Here is a 13,569-nt window from a genome sequence, read left to right on the forward strand (position 1 = left end):
GTACTCTGTTAAAATAAAAATAGCTCAGGCATGTAATTTCTGGGCCATGTAGGAGATGTATCGTCAGTTTACTCAGCTCTTGCCAAGCTCTTTTGCAGGGAGGGAGGTTGTATCACTTTATATCCCAGCATCTGAGTGGCTTTCTTTCTCCAGATCTCATGTCATCTCCTGCTGTTACTGTTTCCCATTTTAGACATTCTGATGGGTGTGTTCTGATGTCTCATTGTGGCTTTAGTTTCTATTAGAGACAAGAAACGTGGATGATGTTTCCATGTGCTTACTTACTATCTATATCAGTGTGTGTGTGTGTGTGTGTGTGTGTGTGTGTGTGTGTGTGTTGTATTGTGTATTTGTATGTAGGTGTGTGTGTTGGGTGCAGCATGTGCTTGTATGAGTGGAAGTGTGGAAGCCAGAGGTTGACATCAAGTGTCTTTTTCAGTTGCTTTCCACTATATTATTTAGAGTGTCTTTCACTGAGCATCACTAGTGCAGCTGGGGCTGGCTGGCCAGGGAGCCCCGGGGATTGGAATCTTCTTGTCTATGCCTCTCTAGTCTGGGATTACAGGAGTGTGACAGCACTACCAAATTTTTCCTATGGGTGCTGGGGATCTGAGCCCAGGTCCTCATGGTTGTGCAGCAAACGTTTTACAGCTGAGCCATCTCTTTAGTTCCTACCATCTGTATAGTCTTTAACTGTCTTCAAATCTTTTGCCGCTTTTAATTACTTCTGTTGTGGGATGATTACAATAGCATTACATCTTTCTATGTAGCCCAGGCTGGTTTACAACTCAGGATCCTCCTGACTCAGGCTCCAGAGTCTTGAGAGTACAGATGAGCCTCACCATGCCCAGCTTCTGTTTCCTGACAGGTGGATTAATTCCTGGCAGATCTTCATAAATTCTGTGTATTCATCCTCTATCAAGACCAGCCTGGAAGACTTGAGACCCTGTTTTTAAAAAGTAAAACAAACAAAAATGGAGGAGGGGAGACAATGAAATGGTTCCTCAGATAAAGGAGCTTGCCAAGCCCGAGTTCTCCCTCTCAACCCCAAGTGATAGAAGGAGAGAACTGACTCAGAGTTGTTCTCTGACCTCCAGACACATACTGTGGCACACACCCAACTCCCCACCATGCACACACAAAGTAGATGTGAAAAGAAATCAGCCATAAAGCCTAAAAAAAGATTTTCCCTTATGATACCCAAGATTTGTGTAGCTTCTAGGTCTGTGATGATGGTACACACTGGCATAGACACTTCTGAAGTTCAAGCTGTTTGGACTCACCTTGTCTTCTTACATTTGCATGTCTAATGCGTAACGACAGATGGGGGAAATCTCAGCTATCCTTTCTCAGAATGCTTTTCCAGCATCCAGCCATTTTCCCTTGGACTTTTATGACACAGAATCGGGTATTTTATGCAGCCCCACAATTCCCTGAATCTTTCTCATGTTTTTATTATTGTTCTTGTTCAGATTGAATAGTTTCCATTGTTACATGTTCAATTCTTCTGAAGAGACATTTTTCTTTTTAATCTCTAACATCAGGTTGGTCACAAACAGGAATTTTACCTCTTGCTTTACTGGGTTTTTCATTTTCAACTTCCCGTTCTTTTTCTCTATTTCTTTGTTGAGATTTTCTTTCTTTTCCCTCTGCTTACTCTTTCCATATTTTACTTTGTTCCAAGCGTGCTCATCATTGAATCAGTTTTGACAATGGCTGCTTTAAAATCTCTATGGATAGTTCTAGTAATTCTGACATCTCAGAGTTGGCATTATATGGATACCATTTTTTCATTTAGGCTACATAAAAAAAAGGAGTTTGAATTGAAATCTGGATATTTTGGGTATTATACTGGATGGTTTTGTGTGTCAACTTGACATAAGCTAGAGTCATCAGAGAGGAAGGAGCCTCAGTTGAGGAAATGTCTCCATGAGATCCATCTGTAAGGCATTTTCTTAATTAATGATCAATGGAGGAGGGTCCAGCCCATTGTGGGTTGTTCCATCCCTAGGCTAGTGGTGCTGGGTTCTATAAGAAAGCAGGCTAAGCAAGCCAGTATACAGTACCCTTCCATGGCCTCTGCACCAGCTCCTGCCTCCATGATTCTTTTCTGTTTGAGTTTCTGTTCCAATTTTCTCCAATGATGGACTATGATCTGGAAGCATAAGCCAAATAAACTCTTTCCTCCTTAACTTGCTTTTTGGTCATGGTGTTTAGTTGCAGCAATAGAAATCTTAACTGAGACATGTGTTGTGGTTTGAGCCTCTGGATTTTGTTTAAGCTCTATATTCACCCTCCCACTGCCATCCTGTAGAGCAGTAAACAGACTGCACCCTGTTTTGTCGACCAACAATGATGAGAAGAAACTTCTTGTTTCTGATGAGTGTCTGTTTGGCTGTTGGTTTCTCACATTGCTTCTACCAACATCATCGGAGTAGCCTGCCACCCTGGGTGGTTACACACCTGGGTTTCCTCTAACCTCCTCTGGTGTTCCCAGGCAGCAGAGGAAGAGCTGAGAAGTAGAAAGGCTGTTCTTCCAGTGTTCTCTGTCAACACTGCAGACCAATAGGGACAAATGTTCAGTCGTATCAATGCAAGACACAACCTGGGGTGTGGCTAGTGCTGCTCGTCATAGTATGTAGGGTGCAAATCACAGCTCTGCATAGTAAGGGCCTTCTCTGTGGATTTCCTAGACTGGCTCCTGTCTAACCTTTTCCATCATCCTATGCTGCCTGTGTGCTGGTCACTAGACTTCTACAGAATCCCCTATAACCCTTGGTGAGTGCTCATTGGTGTTTCTGGGTTTCAGTCCTCTCTGTATTCAAATCTGGGACAGATGGGGGTAAAAATAAAACCTAGAGAACTGGCATTGCTCCTCAGCTCCCAGCCTCCCTAATTGATCTGCTCTCTTCTCTCTGCCTTCCAGGGAGTTTTTATGGTTTAAAAATATAGCATAGATAGGTTTTAGTTGTATTTAATAGCAAAAAAGGGGAAAGTAGTTCTCCATTTCCACAGAAGTCAAAGTCTGCAGTAGCCCATAATTTACTGCCATCCATTTAAAGTGCTCAACTTGACTGGTTCCCAGAGTCTCCCTAAAGTCAAGTTCTCAGAATGTGGTTTTTTTTTGGGGGGGGTAGCCATTTATCTAAAGGCACTGGAACCATGTACTGTTAATGAGGGGGTGGTGATAATCTCTGGTATATATGAGTGTAAAAATGGGGTGGTGGAGCCAAGAACTTGGCCAAGCTCCTGGAGGTCAGTTGAAGAGAGGGAGGAGGGACTATAGGAACAAGGGAGGTTAAGATCCTGATGGGAAAAACCACAGAGACAGCTGCCTTAGCTAGTGGGAACTCATGGACTCTGGGCTGACAGCTGGGGAGCCTGCATGGGACTGAACCAGGCCCTCTCTGATCATGGTTGACAGTTGTGTGGCTTGATGTGTCTGTGGGATCCCTGGCAGTGAGACCAGGACTTACCACAGGTGCATGAACTGGCATTCTGGAGCCCATTCCCTGTGTTGGGATACCTTGCTCAACCTTGATGCAGAGGGGAGCGGCTAGGCCCTGCCTCAACTTGATATGCTACACTTTGTTGACTACTCAAGGGAGGACTTACCACCTCTGAGGAGTGGATGGGGGAGTGGGATGGGGGAAGGTGGAAGGAAGGGAGAAGGGGAGGGAGGGGAAACTGGCGTTGGTATGTAAAATGAAAAAAAAATTAAATAAGAAATGGGGTGGTGGTAATTCACAGGGATGCCAATACATTGTGGAATTAAAAAATTCAGTCTGATACACAGTGGCATAAAACAATGCAACTTTTGTACTAGGATGAATAAAGTTAGAAGTGCATGCTTTGGGGAATGAATAGCATACTGCTTGATTTATAAGGATACAGTGATACAATTTTAAAAATATGGTATTGGCTGACATTTATTACGATACTGGAAGCCTTGACAAAAAAAAAATAGGCACATAGAATCTAAGTGCTTGTCAAAATGAAAGTATATCTTTTCCATATTTATCTCCTAAGTGGGAAAGCATAGTTTGCCAAATGAGGTGTAGGATCTGGCTGTTGTATAGCAGTAGAAGTTGGGGATACTTGTAGATTCCAGAGGGTGCCCTCAGATCCTTGAAAATCAATGTTTCAATAGGTACAGACTGGGCACTACAGTGGCATGCAGGTTGGGTGGTGGAAAACGGTCTCTGGACCCACCTAAATTCTCACTTCCCTAACACAAATACCTTCTGGAAAACTCATGGAGACTGGAGTATGCCAGAATAACCCAGAGCTCATGTAGAAAATGAAGAAGGGATTGTTTGGTTTATGTGATATCTATGATTTCATCAATGTACCAGTACCTTAGCAATTTAAAGGCTTTGATGACTGGGCCTTTTCACACCCTCTGCACACTGTCTTCCCACAGGATGTGCTCTAATTAGGTCTTTGGAAGCTATGTGCGCATCCTCATGCTGGGTTGGGTATGGTCTGTGGATACTCTAGATCAAATCTGTCAATTCAGGCGGCATGAGCCCCTAGCAGCCCTTACCCTGTGGGGAGTCAGAGGAAAAGGCAGTTGCTCTGAGCATGGCCATTAGTGTGGAGGGCTCTACTTCACCCTTCTTCACAGACCTCTGCAGGAAAAGGGCTTTTCTGGTCTAAGAGAGTAGCCACTAGCCTTTACTTTGTGTAAGAACCAGAAAAGCAGTATGGACTGTGCTGTTCATCACCGTCAAGCACTTTCTGCTTCTCTGCAAAAACAGATGTGGGAAGGAGATAGAGAAACATTTGCGGGGTGGGGGAGGGGGTGGAGAGAGAAAGGCAGAGCCCGATAAAAATACCAAGGAGGAAATACAGACACAGAAGGAAAGAAGGAAGGGAAGGAGAGAGAGAGCTCAGTAGGAGGCGAAAGAGAAGGAGGGAGAAAGAAGGAAGGTAGTGTGCACATTCGCCTCTGTTTTCCCCTCGTCATAGGGGACTTGGGAAGCTTCTCTGGCTTTTGCTGCCAGGCAGTTAGCTTTTCCTGCTAGGAAAGAGTAGAGGCATATATAGCTTAGTGTCTGGCCAGCTGAACATGGAGCTGCGTTTACCATGAAGTCCCTGTGCTGCTAGAGGACGCTGGGTCTACAGTAGCCCCACATTCTATTCATTGACACTAGCATTTGCTGAATAGGACACAGATCATTCAGGCTGATCCACTTGCCACCCCACATCTGCCTTGAATCCTTGAAGGAATGTCAGCCTGACTGAGTGAGCATGCTCGTGGATTTTCCACCCTGTAGGAGGCTCTGTGTGGGGCCCACAGTCTCGCAACCCTTCCCAGTGCAGAACACAGGATAGGAAGCAGGTTGCAGGTGGGCCCTAGCTGTGTATTGTCACAGAAGGTGAATACATCTCTGGGTCTGTTAGGGACACAGGACACTTTGTGGAGGAGGTGAGCTTTGTGTTAGGCACTCGAGCCAGGTGGCACTGACCACAATAAAGGGATGTTTTGAAGCTGGGAAGCTTGGGGTAAAAGTCAGAAGGCTTGGGACTGAACACTGAAACAGGAACAGAAGCCGGGAACTGCCTACTAAAACAGCCTGGGCAGAGGAGGTGCCTGCTCTCTGGGGGAGGGGGAACTGCTTACATCTCACCATCTCACCGCTATGCCGCAGGTGTCAGTGTGAGCCAAGGGCAGCTGAGAGCAGTGAACAGCAGAGCTCAGGGACCATGGGGTTTCTTCCCAAAGGACACACCTGGATTTCAGTTCATGGCATTTTCCTTGGGTTCTTTTTTTTTTTTTTTTTTTTTTTAAGATTTATTTATTTATTATGTATACAGTGTTCTGCCTGCTTGCATGTCTGCCTGCATGCCAGAAGAGGGCACCAGATCTCATTACAGATGGTTGTGAGCCACCATGTGGTTGCTGGGAATTGAACTCAGGACCTCTGGAAGAGCAGCCAGTGCTCTTAACCTCTGAGCCATCTCTCCAGCCCCCTCCTTAGGTTCTTTTTTTATGACTGAGTTAACCAGGGCTCTGTGAAGCCTGAACCTTCTCAGCCAGTAAAAGGAGGCAGCTACCTACCCTTCCATACTCATGGAAGCAGCACTCTGAGTCCAGGGCAGAAAGCCCTGACAGTAAAAACCCCGGACTACAGTAGTCTAGCCTAGGGGGATCAGTCTTCACTCCAGGACCTGTAATATGCCCCAGAACAGGGCATAGTCATCATATGCAGGAGCATGCTTGTGTCTGTGAGCATGAGTCCAGTCTTTAGCCCTTCATTCATAACTCCCAACCATTCCTAAATTGTGTCTCAAGGAACTGCCCATAGCACAGGGAGACCAGCCCATGGCCATCAGTGAGGGAGCTATCCACACTTCTGATATCAGAGCACTTGGGGATTGATTGACCCTGATTCTCTGATGCCTGGAAAGTCAGAATCAGAGTGAGGTTGGATGAGTCCTTGCTGTATGTGGCAGCTGAGAATCACTGGAAACAGCTGTGTTTGGAAGTCCCGAGAGGGGCAGATGAAACTCTAGAACAGATACAGAGCAACTCTGGGTCAGTCTGTGAAATTGAGAGTGCTAAGGGCAGTGTTGATGGCCTTGTTCACTCTGCCTCTCCTAACTCTTCACTAAGTTGAGAATGGGCTAGCCTGCCCACACTTTCTCTGAGGGCAACTCCCACCCCTAAATTGGGTGCTGACAATTAAGGCCCCCAGGCTGTGGACAAAGCTAGAGTGTGAGAGTGTGAGTGTGTACACATGTGATTCCACATCTATGCACTTATCACACTGAAGGCCAATTTCCCAGAAAAGTACAGTTATTCTTTTTGTCATTCTCTACCACAGGGCAGCTTGTCGAAGGTGCCACACCATTGTCGGTGACACTTCCAATCTGCTTGACGTTCTGCTTGGTCTTTGGGGCAGTAAGTGGCATTGCCTACCCACAGGAAGGGCACTGGGAGAACAAACATGATTGAAAATGGTAGCACCCGTCTTGAAGAAGGGCTAACTGGATTGTCGTAGAGTGGTATGGAGGAATGCTGGGAAAATGGACTTTCTGGGGGTGAATGCTGATCATTGCTGAGCACTCACTGGGGGCCGTGCAACAAGATAAACTGAACACTAAGAACTCCAGACTTGCAAGAGCACACATTTCTGTGAGAATGGCTGACCCCAGGGGCATACACAGATAGACTGGTGGATATCAACAGGAATGATATTCTAGAGGCAAATGGAACAGGCTTGGGCTGCAAAGTCACCTAGGCTCATGCAGAGAGGCGTCCCTGCAAGAGCCAAGTGAGTCAAGCTTAGATGAGAGTGGAAGAAAGCCCCTGGATATAGGAGAAAGGGGCTTCTCGGCAAATCCGAAGGCCCTGGGAAGAACACATCCAGTTGTTTCCAGGTGCCTGGAGGCCAGTGGTGTGGGGGATACAAGAAGTACTCAGAGGCTGTTTTGCCAAAAAGGACAGGCTGCTCATGTGTGCCCACTGGGTAAATAAAAGCAGAGTGGAGCCTGACATCTCTGCCTTCATTTTGTGCTGGTCTCCTTCACACTGAGTCAGAGTACCGTTCACTCTGCAGGTACGCACGCTACTCATTCAACCTGAAAAGCAGCAATACTGAAGAAAATGTAAGACATTTCATCTCCCACCAAGGCTGAAGGCACAAAGAGTGACTGAAGTATCTGTCGGCACTTAGAACATGCTATCTCTCTCCACACCCCGAAGGCTGCCGAAGGTCTGCAGTCCTTGCCTACAGTCATCTTGTGCTGCTAACATTCTTTCCCAAGGGGAGATGTAAGCAACATCACCCCCTTGTCCTAGGGTCCCAAGAACAAACTGAGACACAAGTCCACTAAAGTTCACTCTGGGGAATGAATGAGCTTGTTGGGCTCCCTCACAGAGAATAGGTGAGAGGTTACTTACAGGGGTGAGGGCATTCCTCCTCCAGCCCTCTAACCAGCTGCACTTGGAAGCCTTACACAGGGGTGAGGCTTGACACATAGCAGGGGGACCCTGTGCTGGTTTCTCCAGGGTGCCATATGCTTTAGCCCTTCTCCCAGGCCACATGCAGAGTTGCCTCCTGGTAGGGAACAGCTAGATTCTCAGGGGATAAACTTGTACCCTACCCTGCCCCTCTATGCAGGGATGACCTTGGATGACCTTTTACAATGAGGTCACAGCTGAGTTTTCTGAGATAGTGGTTGCTTGGCTCAGAGGATAGTCACTGTCTTGGAGTTTTATTGCTTTGAAGAGACAAGCTTATCTGAGGCTTGAGCCTAAATACTCAACATGCTGTAGGGAAGTTCCCACCCCACATGCCCAGTCTCAGATCCACAGAGGTTGCCTGGGGTTATGAGAGGAAGGGCACAGAGGATATATGTTTTCTTTCTTGCCTTCTTCAAGTCTCCAGTTCTGACTCCAAGCTGAGATAGAACCAAGTCTCATCCTGGTGTTCTATAGGTACACTGAAGAGGGAGACTCACAGGATTTCAACTATGGTGAAGTGTGGGATATGCTTGTAGTCTGTTCCAGTTGAAAGCAGCACAGCTGGCCAAGCTATTTAAAAGTGAAAAAGAAATTAGTGGAAGAAAATAGACTTATTCGGGACCAGGGAGACATGAGACTCTTTTTGATGATGTAAGGACTTTTGAATCTCTCATTGGTCTCAAAGAATTCCTGGTGAGACAACGGACAGGGGGATCCTTGCAGGTAGGCTTTTCTCTCCAGAGCCCTGTGATGTCTTCTCTTATGGAAGATCTTAACCAGACATGATATTTTTCCATAATTCAATTCCTGTGACACATCCAGGAAAGGTATTGCAGAGGCCTCTCCTTAAAAGGGAGGACATCATGCGAAAGAGATGTGCCCTTAAAGATTAAAGAATGTATGCTGACAAGGTGGCTCAGGGGGTAAAGATGATTGGTATACAAGCTGGGCAACCTGAATTTGATCCTTGGGACCTGTGTAAAGATAGAAGGGTAGAACTGGCTCCTCATAGACATCCTTTGACCCCAACACATGAGCTGTGGTGTAGACACACACACACACACACACACACACACACACACACACCCTAATAAACAATTTTTAAAAGATTTAGGAAGAGCACCAGAGACAAAGGTTGCTGTGGGATAATGCTTTTATACACTTTTTTAATAAAATACTGATTGGCCAGTAGTCAGACAGGAAGAACAGGCGAGATAAGCAGACAAGGAGAATTCTGGGAAGAGGAAGGCTTAGTGGGGAGACACCAGCCCACATTCCAGGGAGCAGCATGTAATGGCACACAGGTAAAGCTACGGAAAATGTGACAACATGGAGATTAACAGAAATGGACTGAGTTTGAATGTAAGAGCTAGTCATTGTAAAGCCTGAGCTAATGGCTAAACAGTTTTCAATATATACCTCTGTGTGTTTACTTGGGTCTGAGCGGCTGTGGACCAGGTGGGACATAGAAAAACTTCAGCTACAAAAGATAATCTACTTCTTTATGTGATGACAAACCCAGGGATTTGACTGAATGGATGGGGTGGCAGGAGGGAGGAGGCTGACTCACAGCCAGAGAACTTGGCTTGGTGCCTCACCTCCATTACTCACCAGCTGTACAACCTTGATCAACCCTCAATTAGCCTCTCTAAGCCCCAGATTTCTCCAAGATAAAATGTGAATCCTATCGAGGTGTTTGAGCTTGCACTTGTAATTCCAGATTTTGGAAGCTGAGGTAGGAGAATTACTCTGATTTTGAGCCTAGCATGAGCAGGGCTATGAAATGAGTTCTAGGACAGCCTGAGCTGCAAGTGAGAAACTGGCATAAAATATTAGATTATAACACCTCCTTAATTTCTTCTAAAGACTACATGGTGATCATGGGCCTGGAGAGATAGTTCATCAGTCAAAAAAGCACTTGCTGCTCTTGTAGAAGATGGGAATTTGGTTTCCAGAAGCCACATCTGGCAGCCCAGAACTTTTGTAACTCCAGCTCCAGGGGATCTGATGCCCTCTTCTGGCCTCTGTGGACACTGGCATACATGTGCAAACACTCACTTGCATACATGCACATAGATATAAATAGAAGCACAGATTGTTTTAAAACTAAGTCTTGGTGATCAAATTGTGAATGAGAAAATTGCCTCAGACATTCTGAGAGCAGGCTGATTTAACTGCTAACGTTAATCTAAATTCTCCTTACTTTAGTTACAGCTCTTTCTAATTTCCAGGTTGGAAAAGATTGGAAATTTCTTTTTTAGCTATTCCAGTAAAAAAGAAATGTGTCTTCCTCCTTAAAGTGACTTTAAATGATTTAGAAGAATAATTTTTACAGAAAAATTAGCGTAATAGTATAAAGTGTGCTTTTAACACATTTGCCCGAGTTCTCTCATGTTACTCTTCCATGTAATGATGGTGCAGTAAGTTTGTCAAAACCAACAGCAACTCTGCTGCATTACAAGGAACTAAGTCCTTGACTATATTTAAATTTTGTCAGTTCTCGTGGATGTCCTTTTTGGGCCAAAGGGACTAAACCAGGATCATACAGGTACTTAGAACTGAAATTTAAGGGTAAAAGCTTTGCTAAATCTAGGCTCAGATACCTGTCCTTATAGGCCAGGAAAAGCAATGAGAAACAGTAAAAAATCAAGAGAAGGGACTGGATCAATGCACTGGATAGGGGAACAGTTAAGGGGGCCCAGTCACACCAAGTTCATCTTTGGAGTACTGCCACCAGCCTTGGAGTTATGTAAAGGATGTGTATGTAGAGTTATGTCCGGGAGGAAGGACCAGAGCTCTGCAGGATGAAGCAGTAATACTCAGGATGTGGTCAGGCTGACCATCGTGTCAGTTCTGACTCATCTTGGTGGTCTCAAGATGTCCTTGATGCCTGAAGGACAAGCTGGTTCTCAGGAGACAGTTCTGTTTGCTCTAGGGTTCAGCCTGCACATCATGGATAACTATTCTCACCTGCGGGGATCAGCCTGCACCTTGAGAGTCTGTTGTTCCTGTTGCCCAAGGCAAGGACAAGAGAACTTCAGGCATGTTTGAGGGTCCAGAACAGGACAGTGTAAAGAGCTGCCAAAAGCTTCAGTTATGCTTATCTCCTTAACTGGAGAGAGGAATGCAGTGGGCTAGGTGTTTACCTTCTCTAGACAGACATTCCTTTAGTAATTAAGTGCCTCTATGCAGGGGTAAGCTGGTGATCCAACATTAAAGAAACAGACTGTCAAGGAAACCAGAGCTGCCAGACTTCCGTTCTGCCTTTAGTGACCTCATAGGCCTGCCCAGGTGAGGAGTTAATGCCTCTTAACCAAGTAGCTGTTTGCAGATGCTGTTTTTTAAAAGAGAGAGTGGAGCCTGGGGAGAAGGCCTAGGTGCTGACTGTTGAGCATAGACATGTTGAAGATGCTCACAAGAGATCAAAGTGGAGCCTATGTTCAGCCTTATTTTTAGGTCTAAGAGATGGAGTTTAAGAGAAGAAAGAAATTTTTACTTGTTTAGGCTGGGTAACAAAAGATCCATCTTTTGTAAGAGCCATCTAGACCCTCCCTTGGATGGATGGTTAGAGGCAGCTGGTAAAACTTCTTCGCTTGGAGAACATCTGCATGAGATGGAGAGTGATGTCCTTAGAAGCAGGAGAAGGGGTAACTCACTGCCCAAATCCTATATGGGCTTTAGATTCCACTCACAATCCAAACAGGCAAGCAGGCATGCAGAATGGATTGTCATGGGGATGAGAGAGGGGCTCACTGTGTAGTCCGGGCCGGCCTTGAACTTCCCCTCTTCCACCCTCCTATTCCCATCTCTGCACACTGGAATTGCAGGAAACACTGCCATGCTCACTGGACAAGTCCTTCGATGTTTCGGAAACCAGAACTATTCAGAAGCCAGCTTTCTCAAAAAGAGAACTTGGGGCTCACTGTGCAGAGAAAAATATGCAGGTTGAAACTGTCTGTCTGACACATAGATCTTTGACCTGTGGTTTTTCATGAGGCTGAGAAGCGGGGCTGGGGTGGGGAGCCGTGTCCTAACTGGCTTGGCTTCCGTCCTAGCAGCGGCCATGACTGGAGCCATTTTGCTTCCTCTTGCCAACTTAGCTTTTCCTGGCATCTAAGCTGTAGGGAGCTTATCTCTCAGCTTCAACTTTTCCAAAATGCTTTTTATGGAAACCACAAGCTTCTGGACGATTCTCTGAATGCTTAGGAATCAGGGACCCCACCCCCACCCTTATGCTTCCATGTCTCCATCTCAGAGCCCTGGCCCCAGCCATTCTGGAGGAGGCTCCCTGGCTGTCTGCTGGGACAGGCTTCTCTCACCTTTCTGTTTCTGTACACTGGGAAGGAGCTGGAGGTGACACTTCTCAAGCAAAGCAGGAGAGTCAACGTTTAGTTTATCCCAACAGTGTACTGGCAGCAACAACCCAATTGGTGACATTATGGAGGCTGGAAAGTGGAAAAAAGACCCAGGTGTGGCAGATTCCAGTGTGTGAGGCAAGGGCAGAGGCTAGAGTTTTTGCTGTGGATCTGTGTTTCTTCCTTCCTTCCTTCCTTCCTTCCTTCCTTCCTTCCTTCCTTCCTTCCTTCCTCCCTCCCTCCCTTTCTCATCCTTCCTTCCTTCCTTCCTTCCTTCCTTCCTTCCTTCCTTCCTTCCTTCCTTTCTTCCTCTCTCTCTCTCTCTCTCTCTCTCTCTCTCTCTCTCTCTTTTCTTTTTAACAAGAGAGGTACAATTTTAGATGATCAAATAGTTCATTTCAGTGATTCCAGCAAAGAGTGGAAGATGAATTGAAGGAAATATTGGAGATGACATTCATGAATTGAATGGAGAAAAGTTCTCATTCTCTGAGATTCTATAACTGCATGATTTTTGTTCAAATGACAGGAGCTGAAGTAGGTAATTCATACTCTCGGTGTGTCAGGTTCAACCTTGCTTCATACAACTCTGTATGGGAACTAGGAAAATCTGTACTATTGAACAGCACCAGGTGCATGCAGTCCATTCCTCTGCCCCCAGGAAGTAGCAGTAAAGAAACTCATTGACTCTCATTGTTAGAGACAGTTAACTGTTCCCATGATCCCAGCTGCTGTGCAAAATCATTGATTATTAAAAGATCATCTAAGATTCGAACAACACTTTTGGTTGAATATGGACGTTGTTTCTCACCCCTAGAGATACTGGCAAATAGGTTGGGGGCCAATAATGCAACTACATAAATCTCTGTAAAAGAGCCAAAGCGTGAAGACTGGGACCTTTTCTGCTATCTAAATTCCTCCCGCTGCAATGCTGTACAGTATCACCAAAGCTGCAGCCATGCTTTCTGGGCATGGTCTTATGTCTCGGTCATCTCTAGCCCTCTCACCTCTTACTGCTCTGAAGCTGTCAAACGGCAGAGGTCTGGTCCTAAAGGAACACAGGGAATGAGAGATTGTTGTCAGGCTCTGTGTGCCGTAGACAAAGAAAGCTGCAGGGGATGAAGTATTGAGGAGAAGACCAGAGCAATATGGGGCTTAGGGATGCCCCAGTCTTGGCATTGTATAACTCAGATGTGAGGAAATGCGCTGATTCTAAGTAGGTCTGTATTACCTCAAGGTGAAGTC

The sequence above is a fragment of the Peromyscus leucopus genome, chromosome 7 (genome assembly GCF_004664715.2).
Source record: "Peromyscus leucopus breed LL Stock chromosome 7, UCI_PerLeu_2.1, whole genome shotgun sequence".
Lineage (NCBI taxonomy): Eukaryota > Metazoa > Chordata > Mammalia > Rodentia > Cricetidae > Peromyscus > Peromyscus leucopus.